General features: G+C 44.2%; 1 protein-coding gene and 1 non-coding gene across 16 annotated transcripts in view; both read right to left on the bottom strand.

The window, feature by feature from the left end:
* Positions 1-19,826, bottom strand: part of DAB1 (DAB adaptor protein 1) — a 386,755-nt gene that overhangs the window by 350,216 nt on the left and 16,713 nt on the right. For 11 of the 15 annotated variants that reach the window (XM_072974361.1, XM_072974347.1, XM_072974355.1 and 8 more), the window contains exon 1: positions 3,592-4,466. The exons of 1 other annotated variant lie outside the window; for it this stretch is intronic. The gene's annotated coding sequence lies outside the window, so the exon portion shown is untranslated. Of the gene's footprint in view, positions 1-3,591; positions 4,467-19,826 lie in introns of those variants that run through there. 3 more of the 15 variants (XM_072974352.1, XM_072974351.1, XM_072974350.1) reach the window with 2 other exon arrangements.
* On the bottom strand, positions 18,106-18,177 carry TRNAA-CGC (transfer RNA alanine (anticodon CGC)). The gene has a single exon. It is a non-coding gene; the product is annotated as a tRNA-Ala (tRNA).

Below are 19,826 nucleotides of genomic sequence, written 5' to 3'. Positions count from 1 at the left end.
TTTCCCAGGTCTAACGACAGCCCCGGTCCTGGGATGCCCTGAACCTGAGAGTTTCCTAATCTGGCTCCCAAGATGAGATGCTGAAGGCAGATGCGGCTGCTTCTCGTAGGTCCCAGTAAAGCAGCTGGACGACACTTTCATCTGTGTGTACATAAGAACTGAGTGGGTGCTTTGAGGCCGAAGTTTTTAATTCTGTCTCTAAGATCTACAGAATGTAATAATACTTTCATTCATTCTCCTTCTCCTGTCTCAGCTGAGAGACACACCCACGCTGCTGCCCGCCTTACCTAAGGATGAGCCAACAGGAGACTTGCTGTGTGAGGCTGGGAGGATGAGCACCAAATCGACACCCTGTCACACAACAGCAAGGGAGGAAACCCAGGGAGAGGGCTGAGCACCCAATCAGAGACCTGGCTCTGCTTATCACCTACTCTGAGCCACTGGCCAAGTGGCTTCATCTTGCTGAGTCTGTTCCCTCTTTTTTTTTGTTTGTCACTGAAGTATAGTTATTTACAATGTTGTGTTAATTTCTGCTGTACAGCACAGTGATTCAATTATACATAGATTATTGTTTTTCATATTCGTTTTCATTATAGGTTATCACAAGCTATTGAATATAGCTCCCTGTGCTGTACAGGGACCTTGTTGTTGATCTGTTTTACATCTAGGAGTTTGTATCTGTTCCCTCTTAATGAGGATGGGTCCTTACCTCTCAAGGTGGATGAGAGGCTCATTCATTCATTCTATCAACAAATATTTATCGAGTGCTCTATGAGTGGTTTTTACTGCTACCCTAACAAATGACCACAAACTTAGTGGCTTAAAACAATGCAATTTTACTCCGTTCAGTGCTGTGGAACTCCGACCAAAGTCTCACTGGGCTAAAATCAACTGTCAAGCGGGCTGCATTCCCTTCTGAAGCCCCTAGTGGAAAACCCATTTTCTGGCCCTTTCTAGCTTCAAGAGGCCACTGATTCCTTGGCTCGTGCCCCCACCCCCGCCCTCCCCGGAGCCAGCAACGGCAGGCTGAGACCTCTCATGCTGCTCTGTCGCTGGTTCCCCACAACTGGGGAAAGTCCTCAGCTGTTAAGGACATGTGTGATCAGACTGGGCCCCCCTAGATAATCCAGGATCACTTCTCCTCTCAAGGTCCTAACCTTAATCCTTTCCGCAGAGTTCTTTTGCCATGTAAGGTGACATATTCTCAGGCCCTGGAGCACGGAAATCTTTGGGGCCAGTGTTCTACATAGCCCACCACAAACACACTATACAGCAGTGACCAAAAGGGACATCCCTGCTTGAGGGAGTGAACATTCTAGTGGGTGCAGGCAGACAATACTCATTTAAAAAGAAGCAAAGTCTTCAGTCTGTTAGAAGGTAGGCATGCTGTGGGAAAGATACAAGTAGAAGAAGGTGACGGGGGATAGGAGTGCCAGGGTTGGGGACAGAATGTAGTATTAAAGATGGTGGCAGTATACATCACAGACAGACTGTCTGCTGGGCACAGGGTGGAATGCACGAAGTTGAGATCACGAGTGCGATGCAGTTACTGGATCATTAATTTTCTAAAATGGAGTTAGACAGAGGGCCTAGCACATATTATTTCTTTCTCCCCTTCCAACAGTGATGATTTTCCCATGAAGAACCCTGGTTCAAGTTTGGCCCTCTGATTCATAGGTACCCTGGCCCAGGATGCAGCAAGCTTTGTAGCACAGTGAAGAGTGCGGAGGCCCAGCTCTGCAGATTACTGCCTGGGAGACCTGGAAACATCTCTTTCCCTCTCTGGACCTCAAAGTCTTCCTAGATCGATTGGCACCTGCCTCTGGAACCTCAAGCTCTGTGGAAAATACAGAGCAGTACGTGTGATCAAAACAGTGTGGTGATGTCACATAGACAGATCTATAGACCAAAAAAATATATATATATATATGAGGGGGTAAGGGAGAGGGAGAGAACAAAAAGCCCAGAAATCAACCGTCGCGTATACAGTCAAGTCATTGCGGACAAGCGTGCCAAGACCACTCAGTAAGGGAAAAGACATTTTCTTCAACAAACACTGTTGGGAAGACTAGACATCCACAGGCAAAAGAATGAGGTTAGACCCTTACCTTACCCGATACTCAAAAATTATCTCAAAATGGATCAAAGACCTAAAAGTAAAACTTTTAAACTATTATAACTCTTACAAGAAAACATAAGGGAAAAGCTTCATGACACTGGATTTGGTAATGGTTTCTTGGATATGACACCAAAAGTACAGGCCATGAAAGAAAAAAACAGATAATTGAGACGGCATTAAAATGCAAAACTTCTGTGTATCAAAGGGCACAACAAACAGAGTAAAACTTCATGGGAGGAAATAGTTACAAAACATATATTGACAAGGAGTTAATACCCAGAATATATTAAGAACTCCTATAACTCAACAACAGCAAAATAAACAGCTGGATTAAAACTGGGCAGAGGACTTCAGACATTTTTTTCCAAAGAAGACACACCAATAGCCAGCAAGCATATGAAAAGATGTTCAACATCACTAATCATGAAAGAAATGCCAATCAAAACCACAATGAGATATCACCTCACATCCATTAGAATGGCTACTAGCAAAAAAACAAATAAGCATTGGCCTGGATCTAGAGAAATTCGAACCCTTGAGCACTACTGCTGGAAACATAAAATGGTTCTGTTACTAAGTATGGCAAACAAAAAAATTAAAAATAAAAATCACCAGTAATTTCGATTCTGGGTAGATATCCAAAAAACTGAAACCAGAGTCTTGAGAGATCTGCACACTCACGTTCATCACAGCATTATTCACAATAGCCAAGTGCTGGAAGCAACCCAAGGGTCTAACGATGGATCAACGGATAAGCAAAACATGGCATATACATAGAATGGACTATCATTCAGCCATAAAAAAGAAGGAAACTCTGACATATGCTACAACACAGAAGAAACTTGAGGACATTAAGCTAAGTGAAATAAACTAATCAGCAAAAAGCAAACACTGTATGATTCCACTCATATGAGATATCTAGGGTAGCCAAGTTCATGAAAACGGAAAAAAAAATGATAGTTGCCAGGGAATACGGGGTGAGAGAAATTGGGAATTGTTTAATGGACAGAGAGTTTCAGCTTTGCAAGGGAAAAAGTTTTATAGAGACTGGTTGCACAACACTGTGAACAGACAACACTTAAAAAGGTTAGGATGGTCAATTTTACAGTGTGTGTATTTCACCATAATAAAAGATTTTAATTAAAAAAAATGTAAGATCAATAAGGGTGTATGGGTAGGATGTTTGCAAAGGCCGTTAGAAATGTAAGCACCGCCCGCAGGCTAGACATGCTCTTTGAGGAGAAGTGATGGGTTACGCAGAAGCACAACCCCGCCCCCAGATCTTCCACAATGAACAGCACACAGAATGGGATGTCTGCCCACGGTCCACAGCAGACACAGGACAACAGGAGAAAATCACCTCTGGGTTCATCTGTAACACATTCATTCAACAAACATTTACTTTGCAACCACCATATGCCAGCCCTTGGCCAGGTAAATGAGACACTGCCTATGCCTTCCAGGAGACTCACTGGAATTGAGGAGTCAGTCAAAAACTGGTAATTACTTTTCAAGGTGTGCAGAATCCAGAGGCAAGAGACAGCAGGATGTACTCAGAGAAAGAGTAAATAGTTCAGTAAGGGTGGAATTCAGGCTTCAAGGCAGGAGCTAAGAAGTTACTGGGTTAGAACACAGCACAATTTAACTCCAGCCATATGGCAGTGTTTCCCGTTAAAGATGTCCCCGAAATGGTGAGGCGCCACGGAGATGGCCAATTGGTGCTTCACTCATCGCTGATTTTATTTGGCTTCCAAAGAAATGGATGGTTCACTGAGCACTCCCCTGGGGAGGCATTTACCAGTGTCCTCGGCCTCCTCTGAGAGACGCATGTTCCGGAGAGTTAAGAGCCAAGGTTAGCATCAGCAACAGTCAAGGTTTTGATCTGAACTGTCTGTCACCCCTTAGCCGTGAGACCTTTGGTGAGTGACTGAACTGCCCAGTGTCTCCACACACAGTGTAACAAGGGACAAAAGAATGGTTCCTACGTCCCGGGGCAGGTGTGTGGCTTCAGGGAAGAAACCGGCGCAAGTGCTTACTTAGCCCACAGTAAGCACTGTGTACATGACGTGGTCGGCGTTCATTGATTTCTTCATTCTTTCACCACTCAACAGGCACTGTTCCAGACACTGGGGGTCTAAAGGTAAATAAAGCACAGTCCTCACTCCTCAAAAAGCCCCCCTCCCCAGGCTAGCGGGTCAAGCAGACACATTATTCATCAGGACAACAGAATCTCAACCTGTTTTCTGTCTCCACCGCTCAGGTCTCTTGAAAGAAGGGTTCTGTCTAATTTATCTCCATAAGGAGGATGGGACAGAGGTCCTTTCAGTTTTGCTGGAGTCTGCAGGAACTCAGGGACAGGCTTGGAACACTGGTGACAAAAGAACCCAAGAATGACTAGAACCCGCTCTAGGTTCTCCATTCTAGAAGAGAGTCTGTTAGAACTAGGAAGGACCCCAGAGACCGAATGGATCAACTGTCCACTTTGCAGATGGACAAATCGAGGCTCCCCAAACCACAGGTGTCACCTATGGTCAGCTCGGTGGCTGTTCCTGAGACAGTGCACTCTCCCCTCTTCACAGATGCAGCCTCATTTCTCATCAAAACCAACAACCGTCTGCTAATTCCCTCCCTTTCTGCTGTCTAAAACCTGAAGCCCGCGCAGCACGAAGCTGCATAGCAGTCCTGCTTCCTCTTCCTTCAGGAGCAAGTCTGAGGGCTGCCCTTGGATCACCTGGGCTCTGTCGCTCCTGGAGACCGGAGAAAATTTCCCAGGGCCCGGCTGGGGGATGGGGAGGCCCTGGGGGCTAAGCCACAGGGATCTTGGTGGCAGCATGAGCGTGATCAGTCTAAACCTATTTTCTAAAGATACTACCCAGCTCTCCACTTTTCCCCTGCTTTCAGCTTAGCAGCAAGGCTTTGAATTTAGTCAGACAAGGGCTCTTGAGTCTGGCTCCTCTAATGACGGGGGTCAGGCACCTGGGGCAAGTCACTAAACCTCCCCATGCCTCCGTTACCTTGTGCAGAAAATGGGTTTAATACCATCCACCTCGGTAAGTCATGGTGAGGACTGACCAGGACGCTGTGCGCAAAGGAGCAGCTCGGGGCTGGGCCAAGGGCAACATCTCAATACTGGCAGCTGAGAGGAGGAGGAGGTGGCTGCAGTGTTAGCAGGCATATCAGAATTCTGTCTTATCCAGGATGTACAGAGGAAATCCTCACTGGTCCATCCTTGACTTTTGAACTTCACCTTTGTACTGAGTGATAAAACGTCCTCCTGCCAAATCACGTGTGGTGTGTATGGGTGCGCACATACGTCATCATCGTCATCCCTCTTCTAAACACCCTGCTAACACTGTAAAGCCTCGGGGAAACTAAGGATCAGAGACCAAATGCCTGGCACCAGGTCACTCCACTAGGAAAGCAAGAAAACAGATTTGAAAGATGGTGTCTGCAACTAAGCCCACGATCCGTCACCCCGTCCCCTTCCTCACGTCACACAACAGATTCTAAACAAAAGCTTCAAAGGTTTACCTGCTCTCCATTTCCAGGTACATCAATGAACCGCTAGAGCACCCTCCCAACCATGTAGCGAAGCCTGTCTAGCCATGCCTACATCTCCCCTTCCACCTTTCTCCTTCTGGGACACGTGCTTTCAAAAATGGAATGATTTCCCCTTCGAAGTAAAGAAATCTTGAGATCAGGCGTCTTTCAACAAAGCTGTCCCTTCACACATCCTCCCGAAGTTTGTTAAACAGTCCTGTCCTGAGATGCTTCTTCTCCCCATGATGAGCCAGCCCTGCAGTCCATCACTTCCATCATCCTCCATGGCCTTGATCCTTGTGCTAAAATGATAACAGGTTCTCCTCTGCCCGAGCCCCGCAGGCTTTTGATATCTCATGCTGTTTGTGCCTCCCGGTCCGCCCGTGTGCTGTCTTGCTTTCTCACAGTGATGTCATCTCCTAGACCTCCTCCAGACTCCTCTGTACCCCTCTTCTTTCTTGGGCTGCCTTTGACTGCCCACCAGCTCCATCCCAAGCTACAGGCTCCCTCCCCGTGCCTATGTCTCTCCACCTTCCCCACCTTGTGTCCCACCTACAGTTGGCCTGTCATCTCCATCTGCTTTAGGCTCTGCTTCCATCTCTCTCTGAAAGCGTCTCTCCCCACACCTTTCCTTCTCCTCTGTGCACTTCCGACAAAGCGCTTTCCGATGTTGACAAGTGAGCCCCGCTTCCTAGACACACAGCTCATTCCCCTCCTGCCTGTCTTCACCTCTTGTTTCTCCCTCATTACTTTAATACGTTCCTTCTCCGTGACCCTAAATCTCTCATCTCCACCGAATACCACTCCTGCTCACAATTTCTCTTACCCATCCTGAAGACACAACGACACTATTTCAAAACGTGTTATCGGCTCTGCATAGCCTCCTTTTTCCATCAGGGCCCTTGAAGCTGTTCCGGCTGTGCCATTCTTTTTAGAAACATGTTCAAAGACATTCTTTTCTCTACCGCAAAGGTGACAGTCAATTCATGCCTCAACCCTTCATCTTATTTTAAAGAGGAGACATGGTTGGAACCGTGTTTTGTGCACCCCTAAACACACACATCCTCTACCTGCCATTGCTGTTGTCACTATCTTGGCTCTGGTCCTAATTATTTCTCTCCTACGCCCCTAAGCCACATCTCTGACTTACTTCTTGTCAATTTCCATCTGCCTTTCACACCTCTTTCCCTAAACTGATTCCAAAAAGGAAATTGGATCAATTAATTCCCCAGATGACAAGGCTCCACTGGTTTCCCATGATGTTCAACAGAGTCTAAACTCTCAAGCATGGAATGCAAGGCATTCCTATCCTTCTCACCACCATCCAAGCTCACTGGAGACAGGAACATGGGACCACTTTGCACATATGTGGGTGCGACCAGGGGAAGCACATCATGGTAGTTCATGCTGCTATGCCTCTAACATGATGTTCTTGTGTTGGGAATGCCCGTTCCACCTCATTTTCAATAGAGAGATAGACAGATAAACTCCTATTATCTTTTTTTTTTACTTTTTAAAGAACTTTATTGTGGTATAATCTCTGTACAGTAAACCACATATTTCAGAAGGACAATTTGATGAGTTCTGATAGATGTCTACACTATGAAACCACCACCACAATCAAGATACCTAACATTTCCATCACTCCCCCAGAGGTGCAAATTTCGAATTCCCAATTTATCCCTTCCGATCCCGTTTACCCTCTGGTAACCAGAAGTTTGTTCTCTATGTCTGTGAGTCTATTTCTGTTTTGTAAATAAATTCATTTGTGTCTTTTTTTTTTTTTGATTCCACATATGAGTGATATCATATGGCATTTTTCTTTCTCTTTCTGGCTTACCTCACTTAGAATGGCAATCTCCAGGTCCACCCATGTTGCTGCTGCAAATGGCATTATTTTATTCTTTTTATGTCTGAGTAGTAGAAAAATATAATTTGAAAAGATACATGCACCCCATTTTTCATAGCAGCACTATTTACAACAGCCAAGATGTGGAAACAGCCTAAATGTCCATTGACAGATGATTGGATACAGAAATTGTGGTATACATACACACACACACACACATATATATACATACACACATATATACATACATACATACTATTTAGCCTATCAATTTTTTTATCTTTGATACCATTATCCTTCTAGCCTAGAGTCAACAAAAAAAAAAAAAGAGGAGGAAAAGATTGGGGGAGGCAACCTAAGGAGGGAGAGAGCCAACAACTGCAGACTACTCAGATAATTTCTCGACCAATAGATAATTTCTAACCCTGTATCAATTATAACTAAATTGTTCATCAAATGAAGTGTAAGGCAGGTAACAAGCCCTATACTTCCCTTGATAGTCAACTGGCTACCCAGTTGTCCTAACATAAACCAGCATGGTAACAACAACAATAAAAATAATAACTAATATATCACACTCCAGAAAAGTTCTGTGTTCTTAACAAACATTAACTCAGTTACGCCTCAGTAGATGGTGAGAAGACACAAACATGTTCATTAATCTGCTCAAAGCCATACAGCTTTTAGTGGAGGGTCAGCGAGCAAACCCCAAAGCCAGTGCTCTTACCTTCTACACCAACACTGCGTCTGCCATCTGGTATTTTTAGTAGTACTATGAACACATACCACACTTTCTTCAGTAAGTCCTCAGTATCTCACAGGCTTACGGTCTTCCTTACAGACAATGAAGGTTTTGGCCCTGCATGGCCCTCTTAAATAGACCAGAACACTCTTTCAGAAGCCTGTCACAGTGAAAAGGATAGCATTTGAATCAGAAGGCCTGATGGGATTCAAGCTCTATCTCTGTTCCTCAGTAGTTCTGTGCCCTTAAGGCAAATCATTTAACTCGGTCCTCAATTTCTGCCTGTAATGGAGATATTAACACCTACCCCCACAGGGATGCTCCAAAGTACAAATGAGATAAAAATACATTGCAAAGGTACTCATCTCAATTCTAGCAGTTCTCGTCAGACACCAAAATAACCATTTTTTATTGTCCTGATTTGAACAGCACCTAGAGCTCCTTAATTCCTGGACACCAAAACACTGCGGGCAAGTGCCCTGAGTTTATCCCCGTGGTGTGAATAATCAGAGCCCTGGCATGTAACCCTTTTCTGGACGGTAAGCCTTATCCTGTAGAAAGCCTCTTCTCCTTTCAAGTCTTCCCCTGAAAGGGGCCTGCGGAGATGATTTCAGCTTCCCCCCCAAGAATGAGATAAGGAGAAATCAAGGAGAAAGAGAAAGCCAGCTTTGGTCTTATTCATTTCATTTTTCAACCTATTGTGACCTCCATAATTTTTATTCCATTTTTTGCTATTTTCCCTCTTCTCCCAACTTCTTGTTCACAAACTTGACCAGGCTTACCCTGGTCCTAGCTAGTGCCATGGAGGAAATCTGCCTTCAGGATATCCAAACTCCCAGCCTCCCTCCTCCAGCTGTGGCTAGTTTTCCTTCCACGTCTCCATGCCCTTAGCTCACATAACCATCTCCACGGCATCCTTCTAACCTCTAAGGACCCACAGGATCACTTCCTGTGAATAGTTCAAGTCCTTCAGCCATGCTCCCGGTGACCATGCTTTTCCTCCAGCTCTGCAGGAGAAAAACCAGTCGCTCCTGACCCCAGCCAGCCTGTGACAGAGCTGGGATCTGAAGCTAGGTTCCCTGCCCACAACCAAAGCTCCTTCCGAAACAATACACTAGCTCATTCATTCACCAATGTTTAACAGACCAGTATTACAGGGATACTCTGAGAGGCAAGAGAGATACAGAATACACTCAGAGAGGTATGAACAAAGAAGAGGCTGCAACAGAGGTATCTGTTACTTCAGCACATATTTTGCTGAAAGGATGAAGCGCTAATGAATAGTAACTCACAGGTGTTTATTGCAGAATCTATCATACGGAAGATAATCAAAAGGCACAATCAAGTCATGTTGTTAGCGGCTGCATCGCCAAGATCTAGCTCCCTGCTTGGCATATGGGAGGCATACTAAAAATACCAATTAATTAATGCTTCCATGTACTTAGTTAAGCTTGAATCTCTAAGAGCATGGGTCCTAAGTGTTTCGTGGTTCATTCATTTACTTAACAACCAACATTGAATGAACATTTACTATGTTGGGAAACAGTTCGTGAGCCCAGAGATGTCTTGATGTTATCAGGTAAAAATAACTTCATATAAGACACGTGAAGCCTTAATCTATTAGTGCATTCTGCACAGGCAGATGAATAAACATGCATGCGTACGCACAGAGGATGCAACTTTATGTTGCTGGAAAATTGCATTTTTAAAGTGAAACACCGCCAGAAATAACTCTGATCACAATTCTTATCGTTTGCTTCTCCTCCATGAGTTTAGTTTTTGTATCAGGCTCTTGGAACAAAAAGAAGGGAGGAATTCACTCTGCACAGAGGAGTTTGAGAAAACAGAGGAGGAGATATTTTGAAAGACAGGTACAAGTAGTGAAGAAGGTACAGAAGGCAGGGAGAATGGACTTCCTTTACAGGGAACCGCATTTCCAAACCCCGATGTGTGAGAGGTTCTGGCATGTGCCCGAAACAGCCAGAAGTTTGGCGTGGTTCAAGAAAAACCTGCATGTGAGCCTGAGAAGATGAAGATGAAGCCAGCAGGGCATCTGTGAAGTCCAGGGAGCGCGGTGCTATCTGTAAACCAGGGAGACTGGCTTTTACCAACATTCCCCGAGACAGTATGCTGTTGGGGGAAGGGTGATGGCCCCCCCGGGCTGCACATTCAGGACTGCCCTCTTCCTCCGTCCCACATGACCTCCAGCAGGCTAACTCCTCAGCCTTAGCTTCTTAGGCAACATTCAGATAATAATAATAGTGCCTAACTCATAGGGTTGTTCTGACAGCTAAATGAGCATTTAGAGTTTAATCTTTTTTTTTAATTGAAGTATAGTTGATTTACAATGTTGTGTTTGTTTCTGGTGTACAGAATAATGATTAAGTTATACATATTATATATATACTCTTTTTCATCGTAGGCTATTACAAGGTATTAAATATAGTTCCCCCGCTAAACAGTAGGTCCCTGTTGTTTATCTGTTATATACAGCAGTGTATATATGTTAATTCCAAACTCCTAATTTATCCCGCCTGCTGTCCCCTTTTGGTCACCGTAAGTTTGTTTCCTATGCCTGTGAACATTTAGAATGATGCCTGATCCCTGGGTATTAGCAGTGATGATCCATCTATAGCAAAGCCATCACTGCCAGCGATTCACTGAAAGGATTCTTGGTTCTCTCAAGGCTCCACTTCAGCGTAAGGATGTGATTCAGCCAAGCATTTCGGAAAATGCCTGTAACTGGTGCTTCTACTGATGATCAAAGAGATAGATCAGGGGTCAGCAAACTCCAGCCTGTGGGCCAAATCTGGCTCGCTGCCTGTTTTTTAGGTTTTATTGGAGCACATTCATTCATGTATTGTCCACAGCTACTTTTGAGCTTGTAGCTTGTGGCATCGTTGAGTAGTTGTGACAAAGACCACATGGCCTGCCAGGCCGAAAATATTTACTATCTGGTTCTTTTCAGAAAAACTTTGTTGGCCCCTGAGAGAGATGACAATGATACACAGAGAGATGACATACATATATACATGCATATGAGAGAGAAACATACACATGGATCCAGAATCCAGAACCTTGATTCAAGAATTTGCTCCTTATCCTTTCCTGCCTTGGCTGTTAGCTTAACGAGCAGTTCTCAGTGTCCCACCATCTTGTGATTTGCTTATATGAGTAGGCTTAGCTGTCAGCCTCTATCACATGTGTGCAGAGAGAGAAGAAAATTGAGACCACTGCCTTAGATCTTACCAGATTACTGAAGCCAACCCAGGTAGGGCTTTACTCAAAGCAATCATTTCATTTACACAGGTTGAATTACTTTCCCCTTTTCCTATCAGACCAACGTCAGACCCAATGGGCGTTGTGCTGCAAAGACAAACTGCTGAAGGCAGCGAGCTTCGCAAACCCATGGAAACACACAGTTACATGAGCCTCTAGTCTCCAAGTACAAAAACAGCCTTTGTGGTGGTCTGAAATACAAGAGATCTCAATTGCTGTTTACTGAACCTTAAACCTTGACAAAACAGGTTACTTTCAGGTCCTGAACTGCCTTCAGACTTACCCTTTTCTTAAGGAACTACAAAAGAGACTGAACTGTGTGCACCACATCCCTTTGTTATATTAGAATTAGGGATTAGAGCAGAAGGAAATGCTTTACAATGAACCTTCCCTGCAGATGCCTCCGGAAAACAGCAGTGGACTATGCGTGTCAAGAGGAGTACGTTCAGAAATGGTTCCTGTGGACACTATATAAACAGGTGTTCTGTACAAACAGGGAGGGGTTCCATGCGCATTTAAAAGCTCAAAACATGGAGTTTCAGAATGCTGGACACATTTCTTTCCAGCAGGACTCCTCCAAGTCTTTAACTTGTCCGTTATTAGTCTCCAAGAGGGAGAGAGCATGCAGTTTCCCAAACTTATTTGATCAAAGAAAGTCTTTATGGGTCTGATTTTTCTTAGAACATGGCTTAGGAAATGTGGTCTTTCGATTAAGAAAAAGTTTCCTGAGAGATGAGACCTACTTTTATGTACTCTCTTAGAAAGCATCTACTCATTAAAAATTTGGTTTACTGGTTTTGGGGTTTTTTTTGTTTTTTTTTTTTTTTTTTTTTTTTTTTTTTTTGCCATTCTGCCTGTTAAAGGAGCAAACAATTACAAACATACATGTTAACCCTATGTTATCACTCGGCACCCGAGAGACAAGTGTTCTGGAGGCAGGCTTTGCAAACCTCAGCCTTAGGCACTGGCTCTAAGCTATCAAGGTGGATGTCACATATCGTGTGGGTAACTTACAGAAGGAATAAACGTCCCTCGAGCCACTACTACAAGTCAAGAGCTGCGTGACACATGACGTTGCATTTAACCTGCAGAACAACCCTGCAATGCAAATATTTAGTATCCCCATTTTGCAGAGAAGGAAATGAGAGGCCAGAAAGTAACCTTCCTAACTACATAACAACCAGCCTTGAACCCACGTTCGTCTGGTTCTCTGGTTCGAGCTGTACTCGGGTCTCAACACCAGAGTCATCCAAGCACTTACGCAATGCTGTCCAAGAGAACGCTCTGTGATGATGGAAGCAATCGCAGCCTCTGTGCTACCTGCTCGCCCTACTAAGGTAGCCACTGGCCGCATGAGTGGACTGAGCACTAGAAATGTGGCTAGTATGACTGAGGAACTGGATTTTCTCTTTTCTTTTAATGAATTTACACTTAAATAGCTGCAGGTCTTCCCCTGGCTACCGCACTGAAGAGTGTAGCTCTATCTACCATTCCTTTCTTAAGTACCGACTCAATTTTCAGAAACACTAAGTTTGTTATCAGCCTCTAGTTTTACCTTATACCCCTAAACCAGGAGCCAACAGATCCTGGACAGCCAAGGACAGGGGTCAGAAGGTGTGGGGGAGAGGACTGGCAAATAGAACAGAGAAAAAAATGTGAAAGCAGAAAATATGGGTACGACAGAACACAAGATAAAGGAAGATACGGGCCAGGGACATTCCTTGTCAGGCCAAACCACCTGAAGCATGTGAATAAGCCAGGAGGGAGGCCAGGCAAATAACACAGCAAGAACAACGCGCCCTGAGGTCTGGGGTAACTTGGAAAACGTCCAGTGCACTTCGTGGGCTCTCAGACACCATCTTCTGCTTCCCTCATTCTATTTGGCGTCACTGACGCACAAGAAAAGTTGGGACACTCAAAATGCTAGACGCAGGTTTGGGAAAAGTCCATGCAAACTAGCATCTCCATGCCAATCAAGCCCGGTGAGTGAAGCAGAACCATGTCATAAAGCACTTTCAGGAGTCAGGTGCCAGATTTTCTGGGGCCCTCGGGGAAGTCGTACTTTTTTCCAACTCCTCTTGCTAACCTTTGACATAAATCACAGATTCCATATTTGGGGGGGAAAAGCAGCTTTCATCGTTACGTTTTGTATCTTGGTCATCTGGATGGTGGATAGCAAAACCAACGGTTGGCTGCTCTCTCTGACTACGTTTTTAACAATGCGTCGTCAGAGATACCACGCCGACCACAGAAACACAAACCAGCACCGAGCTGCCGAACGTGAGCTTTGAAATCACACCGTCTGGTTCAAACACTGGGTCTGCCACTTCATGGCTGTGTGACCTTGACTGTGTACTAGTACTTAACCTCGCTATGCCTCAGGCCCTTCATCAACAAAATGGGGACAAAAACGGAATCTGACTCGTAGGGCAAACACCTGTTAGTCGGTGTGTGAGGTGCGTTAGCTAGGACCTGGCTCCTCTAACTCCCTGAACAAGCCACTTGTCCACACCAAGCCAGAGGGGCTGTTAATCTACAGAATGACAGTAACAGTCTTTCCCCTATACGTGTGTATCTTGATTACAGTGTTCCCTTGAGATTACGCAAGTAAACATGCTTTAAAGGTGAAGCAACGTAACATTTAGTTCATTTTTTTGGCCATTTTCTCTGATCCGACTTTTTGTTTTTTTGAGTTTGTATGTATATATTTTTACTGAAGTATAGCCCATTTACAATGTTGTGTCAATTTCTGGGGTACAGCACAATGCCCCAGTCATATATGAACATACATATATTCATGTTCGTATTTTTTTCACCATAAGTTACTACAAGATACTGAATATAGTTCCCTGTGCTATATTGTATGAACTTGTTGTTTATCTATTATATATATAATAGACAAACACATATATATAGATTAGTATCTGCAAATCTTGAACTCCCAGTTTATTCCTTCCCACCACCAATAATAGTTTATCTTATATTGACACACTAAATTTTTTCTGGGGTCAAGAAGGACTGTTTATTCAACAGAAATCATGTTAAAATTAGAAGGATCCAGAAATCCTTTTTTGCAATTTTTGCATTTCCCCTATCCAATATGGCAGTCTTCTACCGTACCCTATCCCTTCAATTTTTTCAGCCTACAAAATTTGGGACAGGGAGCAAGGACATTATTGTATATAAACCATTCCGTACTTAAGACAACTCCTTGAGTCAAAACTTGCTTTTTCTAACCTCCACTTCTTTGATGGTCAACAGAAAAACTCCAGTTCCCCTTCTACACAGCAGTTTTTCAAATATTTAAAGACAGTGATTATGCTCCGCACTTCCCCCATACACCTATCCCTGCCAACAAATGAATGCATGTTTCAAAGTACAAATCCTCTGGTTACTTCTCTCACTTTTCTAATTCTTTGAGGAACTTTGGGGGGAGCATTCAACAGTCTTCCTCCAGACACACTCTGATTAGATCGTTTCCCATTCCCCTCGTGTCTACCTAACCTAGCACATCCTGTGCCAGTGCTGGGCTCTGGGAAAAGGAGTCAAGACTGGAAGACACCCTACCACATTCATGGAGTCATCGCCTGGTATGGGAGGCAGATGTGTCTACACTTACTTACTTGAACTTCCGGCTGGCCCACCAGAGAACAGAGACAGGAATCCACAATCAGCTTCTTCGGGTACTAAATACTTCTTTCTACTCATCTACCCCAAGAGCAATCAGGCATCTCAAGTAGCCTCTTGGTGACAGGTACTCACTGAAATCAATTCCACGCCCCCCTTCTCCTTAAGGACAGCAGGACAGTCACTGCATTTTATTTTGCTCTTAATATTAATGCTTTGCACCTAAGTGCAAGACATTGCATTGAGCTCTTTCAGATCTTACCTTGTTTGACTCAATCAACCCTTCTCATGTCTGAACATCTGGCTTCAGCTTGTTATGTTGGCCCTGTGGCCTCTGTATCATCCACCAAGCAGACAGTGTATTTGGTCCACCTTCTCCCAATCCTTGATGAACCTGTTCACACTAAAAATGACTTCCACGTGACTGCCTCCATTTACCAGAGACACTGGATATTTGAGGTTTTCCATTCATTCACTGAGTCATCATTATGGAGGGCTCTCTTTGAGCAAGGCCCAGAGGCAGGGGAGACGATTATAAAGAGACAGAGACACAGTCATTGCACTTGGGACACTTAAGAGTCTAACAGAGGCGACTGCCATGTACAGGAATAACTAGAACATGGGGCTGAATGCTGGTGCCACGAAGCATAATCAGGAGGGCCATTCCTTCTGAATGAGAGGACCTAGGAAGGCCTGCCAGAGGGGAGGGCAATGAACTGGGGCTTTGATGGATAAGGAGGAGTTCAGCAGGGGAGGAGTTCAGCAGGCAGTGGTGGGGAAGGAGATGACAGAAATTGGTAGGACATGGGTTTTTAAATGATGCAAGTGACAGAACTATTTTTTGTTTGTTTGTTTTGGAATGTTTTTCTCCTTTCTGGAAACCTTCCTGAAAAATAGTCAGTATGGTAATTGTCATCTCACAAACTTCTCAACCACAAGTGGTCCATTCCACTTCCAACCTATGATTTGGGAGTTTATAATAAAATTTATTTCTATCTTAAAATGCAAAGCAAAAACATTCAAGCTTACAAGTCAAAAGCAAACTCTTCTAGCTTCTGTTTCACAACTCTGATGTCTTACCAACATATATGCTTGCTACTGTCAGGAAGGTAGGAGATGCTGGCTCCAGGCCTGGGGACCGGCCACACTGAGGCCTTTCAAGGCTTCCTGGGTGCTGACCCCACACCACAGGGTGCCCAATTACATCTCATTTTCTGTGTGGTCTTTTACTTCCTTTGAACACTGACTTGAAGGTTGGGTTTTAGTTTTGAACGTGCTCATCCAACACTGAAGTCCTTCATCCCGGGAAATGCTGTCCGACTCCTAGTGGGGCTTTTGTATCTAAACAGGCTTCTTCACAGTTCTTCCCTCTGATTCTCTAGTTTAAGCTTGAAATAATTAAAGACGTTAGCAGGGGCCGGAGTTGAGGAATCTTTTTCCCCCTTCTTTTCTGCTGGGATTATCAACTTGCCATAAACCTCATTCTAGCCACACGGAACTCAAAAGGCAATGCAATTAAGAGCGACTGGTTTGTAGTGCAAGGTTCTTTCTCCTTTGTGGAGGATGCGGAGAGATTTGCAGACAGGGGCTGTATCTTATCCTTCTTTGTTTTCTTAGCACTGGGAATAGCACCAGGCACATAGCAGGTGCTTAATATTAATAAATGCTGAATAAGAGAATAACATGATAAATGGATGGATGGCATAGTTTCCTGCTCTCCAAATGGGACTGTCCTAATTAAATAACATTTTAATATTAATTCAAGCCTGAAATTCTAGCCTTCTATCACTCTGTGAAATAAATCAGGACACTGACAGGCATATTTACTTGGATAATATGCATATGCTTTAGCAGGTAGGCAAGTGGGAGAATCCCAGTAGCCTACAGAGTACATCTGATACAAAAGCCTCTCACCAGCTCGCTGGTCTAGCAAGCACAGCGCTAAGTCTCAGAATCCTAGCTATGGATCCAGAATGTTAAAGGCACAATGCCCCCATTTTACAGATAAGAAAAGTGACAATCTACCCTACACAGAATAGATAAACAACAAGGTCCTCCTGTAAAGCACAGGGAACTATATCCAATGTCTTATAATAATCTACAGTGAAAAAGAATATGAAAACAAATATATATATGTATGACTGAACTATTATGCTGTACACTAGAAATTGACACATTGTAAGCTGACTATACTTCAACAAAAAAAGAATATATATACGTATAACTGAGTCACTATGCTGTACACCAGAAACTAACATAATATTGTAAATCAACTGCACTTCAATAAAAAAAGGAAAAGGAAAAGTGAGGCTGAGAGAAGTAACTTGCCCAAGGTCACCTAGCTAGTAAGCTGCATGGCTTGGACGGAATTTACCGTTGCTTCCCCATGAAAACTGATCATTGATACTCAGGGTAGAAAAATAATGCGCACCAGCTCCAGCGTAATAGACCTAACGGACTCAATTAACTCCAAGGTTCCTGCCTCACCATGAAGACCCAGCAAGTCTAAGGCGTCAGGAGCCAGAGTTGATGTGAAAAAAATAACTGCTCTAAACGGACATGCCGAATTAGAACAACCTTTCCTACTTACCTCCCCGGTCCTTGGGGTACTTGCTGACCAACCCCGCCCCCGTGGCTGCCTTTGCTTAGTACTCACTGGATGAGTAGTTTCCAAAGGATTCGGTGAGAAGAGAGCCCTTGGAAGAAGCATTTAAATTTCTCTGAAATTTAAAATAGTATTGGTATTGGACAGCTCCAAGGGCCCATCCCCAGGAGAGCTCAACTTCCTGCAGGGACCACTGGAGATCTGAAACCCCCCCTCTGACTGTCTGCAAGTCTGTGCAAGAAATGAACAGGAGATCAGTACTGGAGCATTTATTTTTCAGGATGGGCTTTTTTTAAGGCTGTTATTTCTTTAATTTCTAATTTTTTTTAATTCTTTTCCCTTAACGGAGGCACTGGGGATGGAACCCAGAACCTCGTGCATGCGAAGCATGAGCTCTACCCCTAAGCTATACCTCCCACCCTCTTCAGGTTAGTTTTTAAAGCCTGATGTGAAGAGAATGAAAAAAAAAATAGTAGGTTTTCAGTCTGCGGAGCTATTCCTACCGGCACATCCCACCCCCATCCCACCACCCCCTGCACCTAAAATGGTGCTTGGCACACAACAGGCGTATCTTTCAAGTGGCTGAATGAACAAAAAGTAATGCAAGGTCACCTGACCTGCCCATGGACTTCCCAGCTGGAAGGAACAAACCTGAAGTTCTGTCCACGAACATGGTCAACTTACACGCGACTCTGTACGAAGCAAGGTCATTGAGGTACTTCAGATCAGTATCAGTCTTAAAAAAAAAAAAGCCATAGAGAGTATTTTTCCCATTGTCTCTGGTTACCAGTCACCTCTTATACTGGTCCACAGAGATCTCCTGAGGGCGGGCCCTAAATTATCTCATGCAGCCTGGGCTGTTCATTGAGACACTACTCACATGAAGCCACTGCACATTACCACTTAGCAACGCCGAGAGGAGAGAGGCAATCATTGCTCGTGCCTATCTAGACACATTACACAATTCATACACGGTGCAATCACGAAATGGGATTTATTCAGTCTCAGGCACTGACGTTGATGTGGCTCAAACCTAATTTTCTAGAGGACGGCACAATTCTCATTGATTTGGGGAGATGTATTCACATTGTCTCGCTGTGCAGACTCGCGGCCCCCAGAGTCCATGCAAAAACAATCTTGAGACATCAAACCCCAGTGAGGGCGGTGGGAGCTCTCTTTTCTTTCTTAAAAGCACAGGAATGAACTTACTGCCAAAAAGGCCACATTCTGACATGATGGGAAATAACATAGCAGGGCGCCCACCATAAGGCGCTGAATAATCGGAAATGTACAAAAGGATTCCGTTATGTGCATGAAATGATTTACCTCTTCATTCAACTGCAAAAATTTGGCATTTCATATACATTAAAAAGAAATCTCCCTGAGAAACTACTGAATTTACTTTACGTGGCGTAAGTACCTAAGTAATTTCGCAACCATCGAGTCCCTCGCCTTTTCAGACACGTCTGTATTTGCATTTGTTTTCGTCTTTCCCTGTAAGGTCTCTGAAATACAGCTGCACAATATTTATTGACTGTCTCATTGCAAAATACTTTCCATAACCGAGAAGGCATCTGCCCTCATGGAGCTCACAGCCCCGTGGGGAAGACAAGGTGCATAAAGATGCCCGCTCTGATGTACAATCTCATGTGTGAAAAATACAGTAAGAACAGAGGACAGAGTCTCGGTCAAGAGAAACTGGGAAAGCTTGGGGGGGGGGGGAGAAGATTGTTGTATATAACCTTGAACTGTAATACTAGTCGTTAGGTATTACGGCACATGAACAAAATTCAGGATGCCTAAAATCAAAGGGGTACAGTGGGCAGGCATCTTAGAAATGGGTCATCCAAAGCCTCCTTTCCTTCTCAGCTGAGAGTATGTAGGTCCAGAGGAGCCAAGTAAGCAGCGCCAGGACACCAGATCATCTAACTGACCCGACAACATAACCCACGTGCTCCATCCCGTCCCAGGACGCCTCTGCTACACAGCCCGTGAGTGCTTCATTACTTTTACCTGCACAGGTAACTCAATTCAGCACAGGTTAACTCAGCAGAGATGCACACAG

Source organism: Vicugna pacos, chromosome 13 (assembly GCF_048564905.1).
Source record: "Vicugna pacos chromosome 13, VicPac4, whole genome shotgun sequence".
NCBI lineage: Eukaryota > Metazoa > Chordata > Mammalia > Artiodactyla > Camelidae > Vicugna > Vicugna pacos.
Note: the sequence above shows the minus strand (reverse complement) of the source record. Positions and strands in the feature narration are given on the sequence as shown.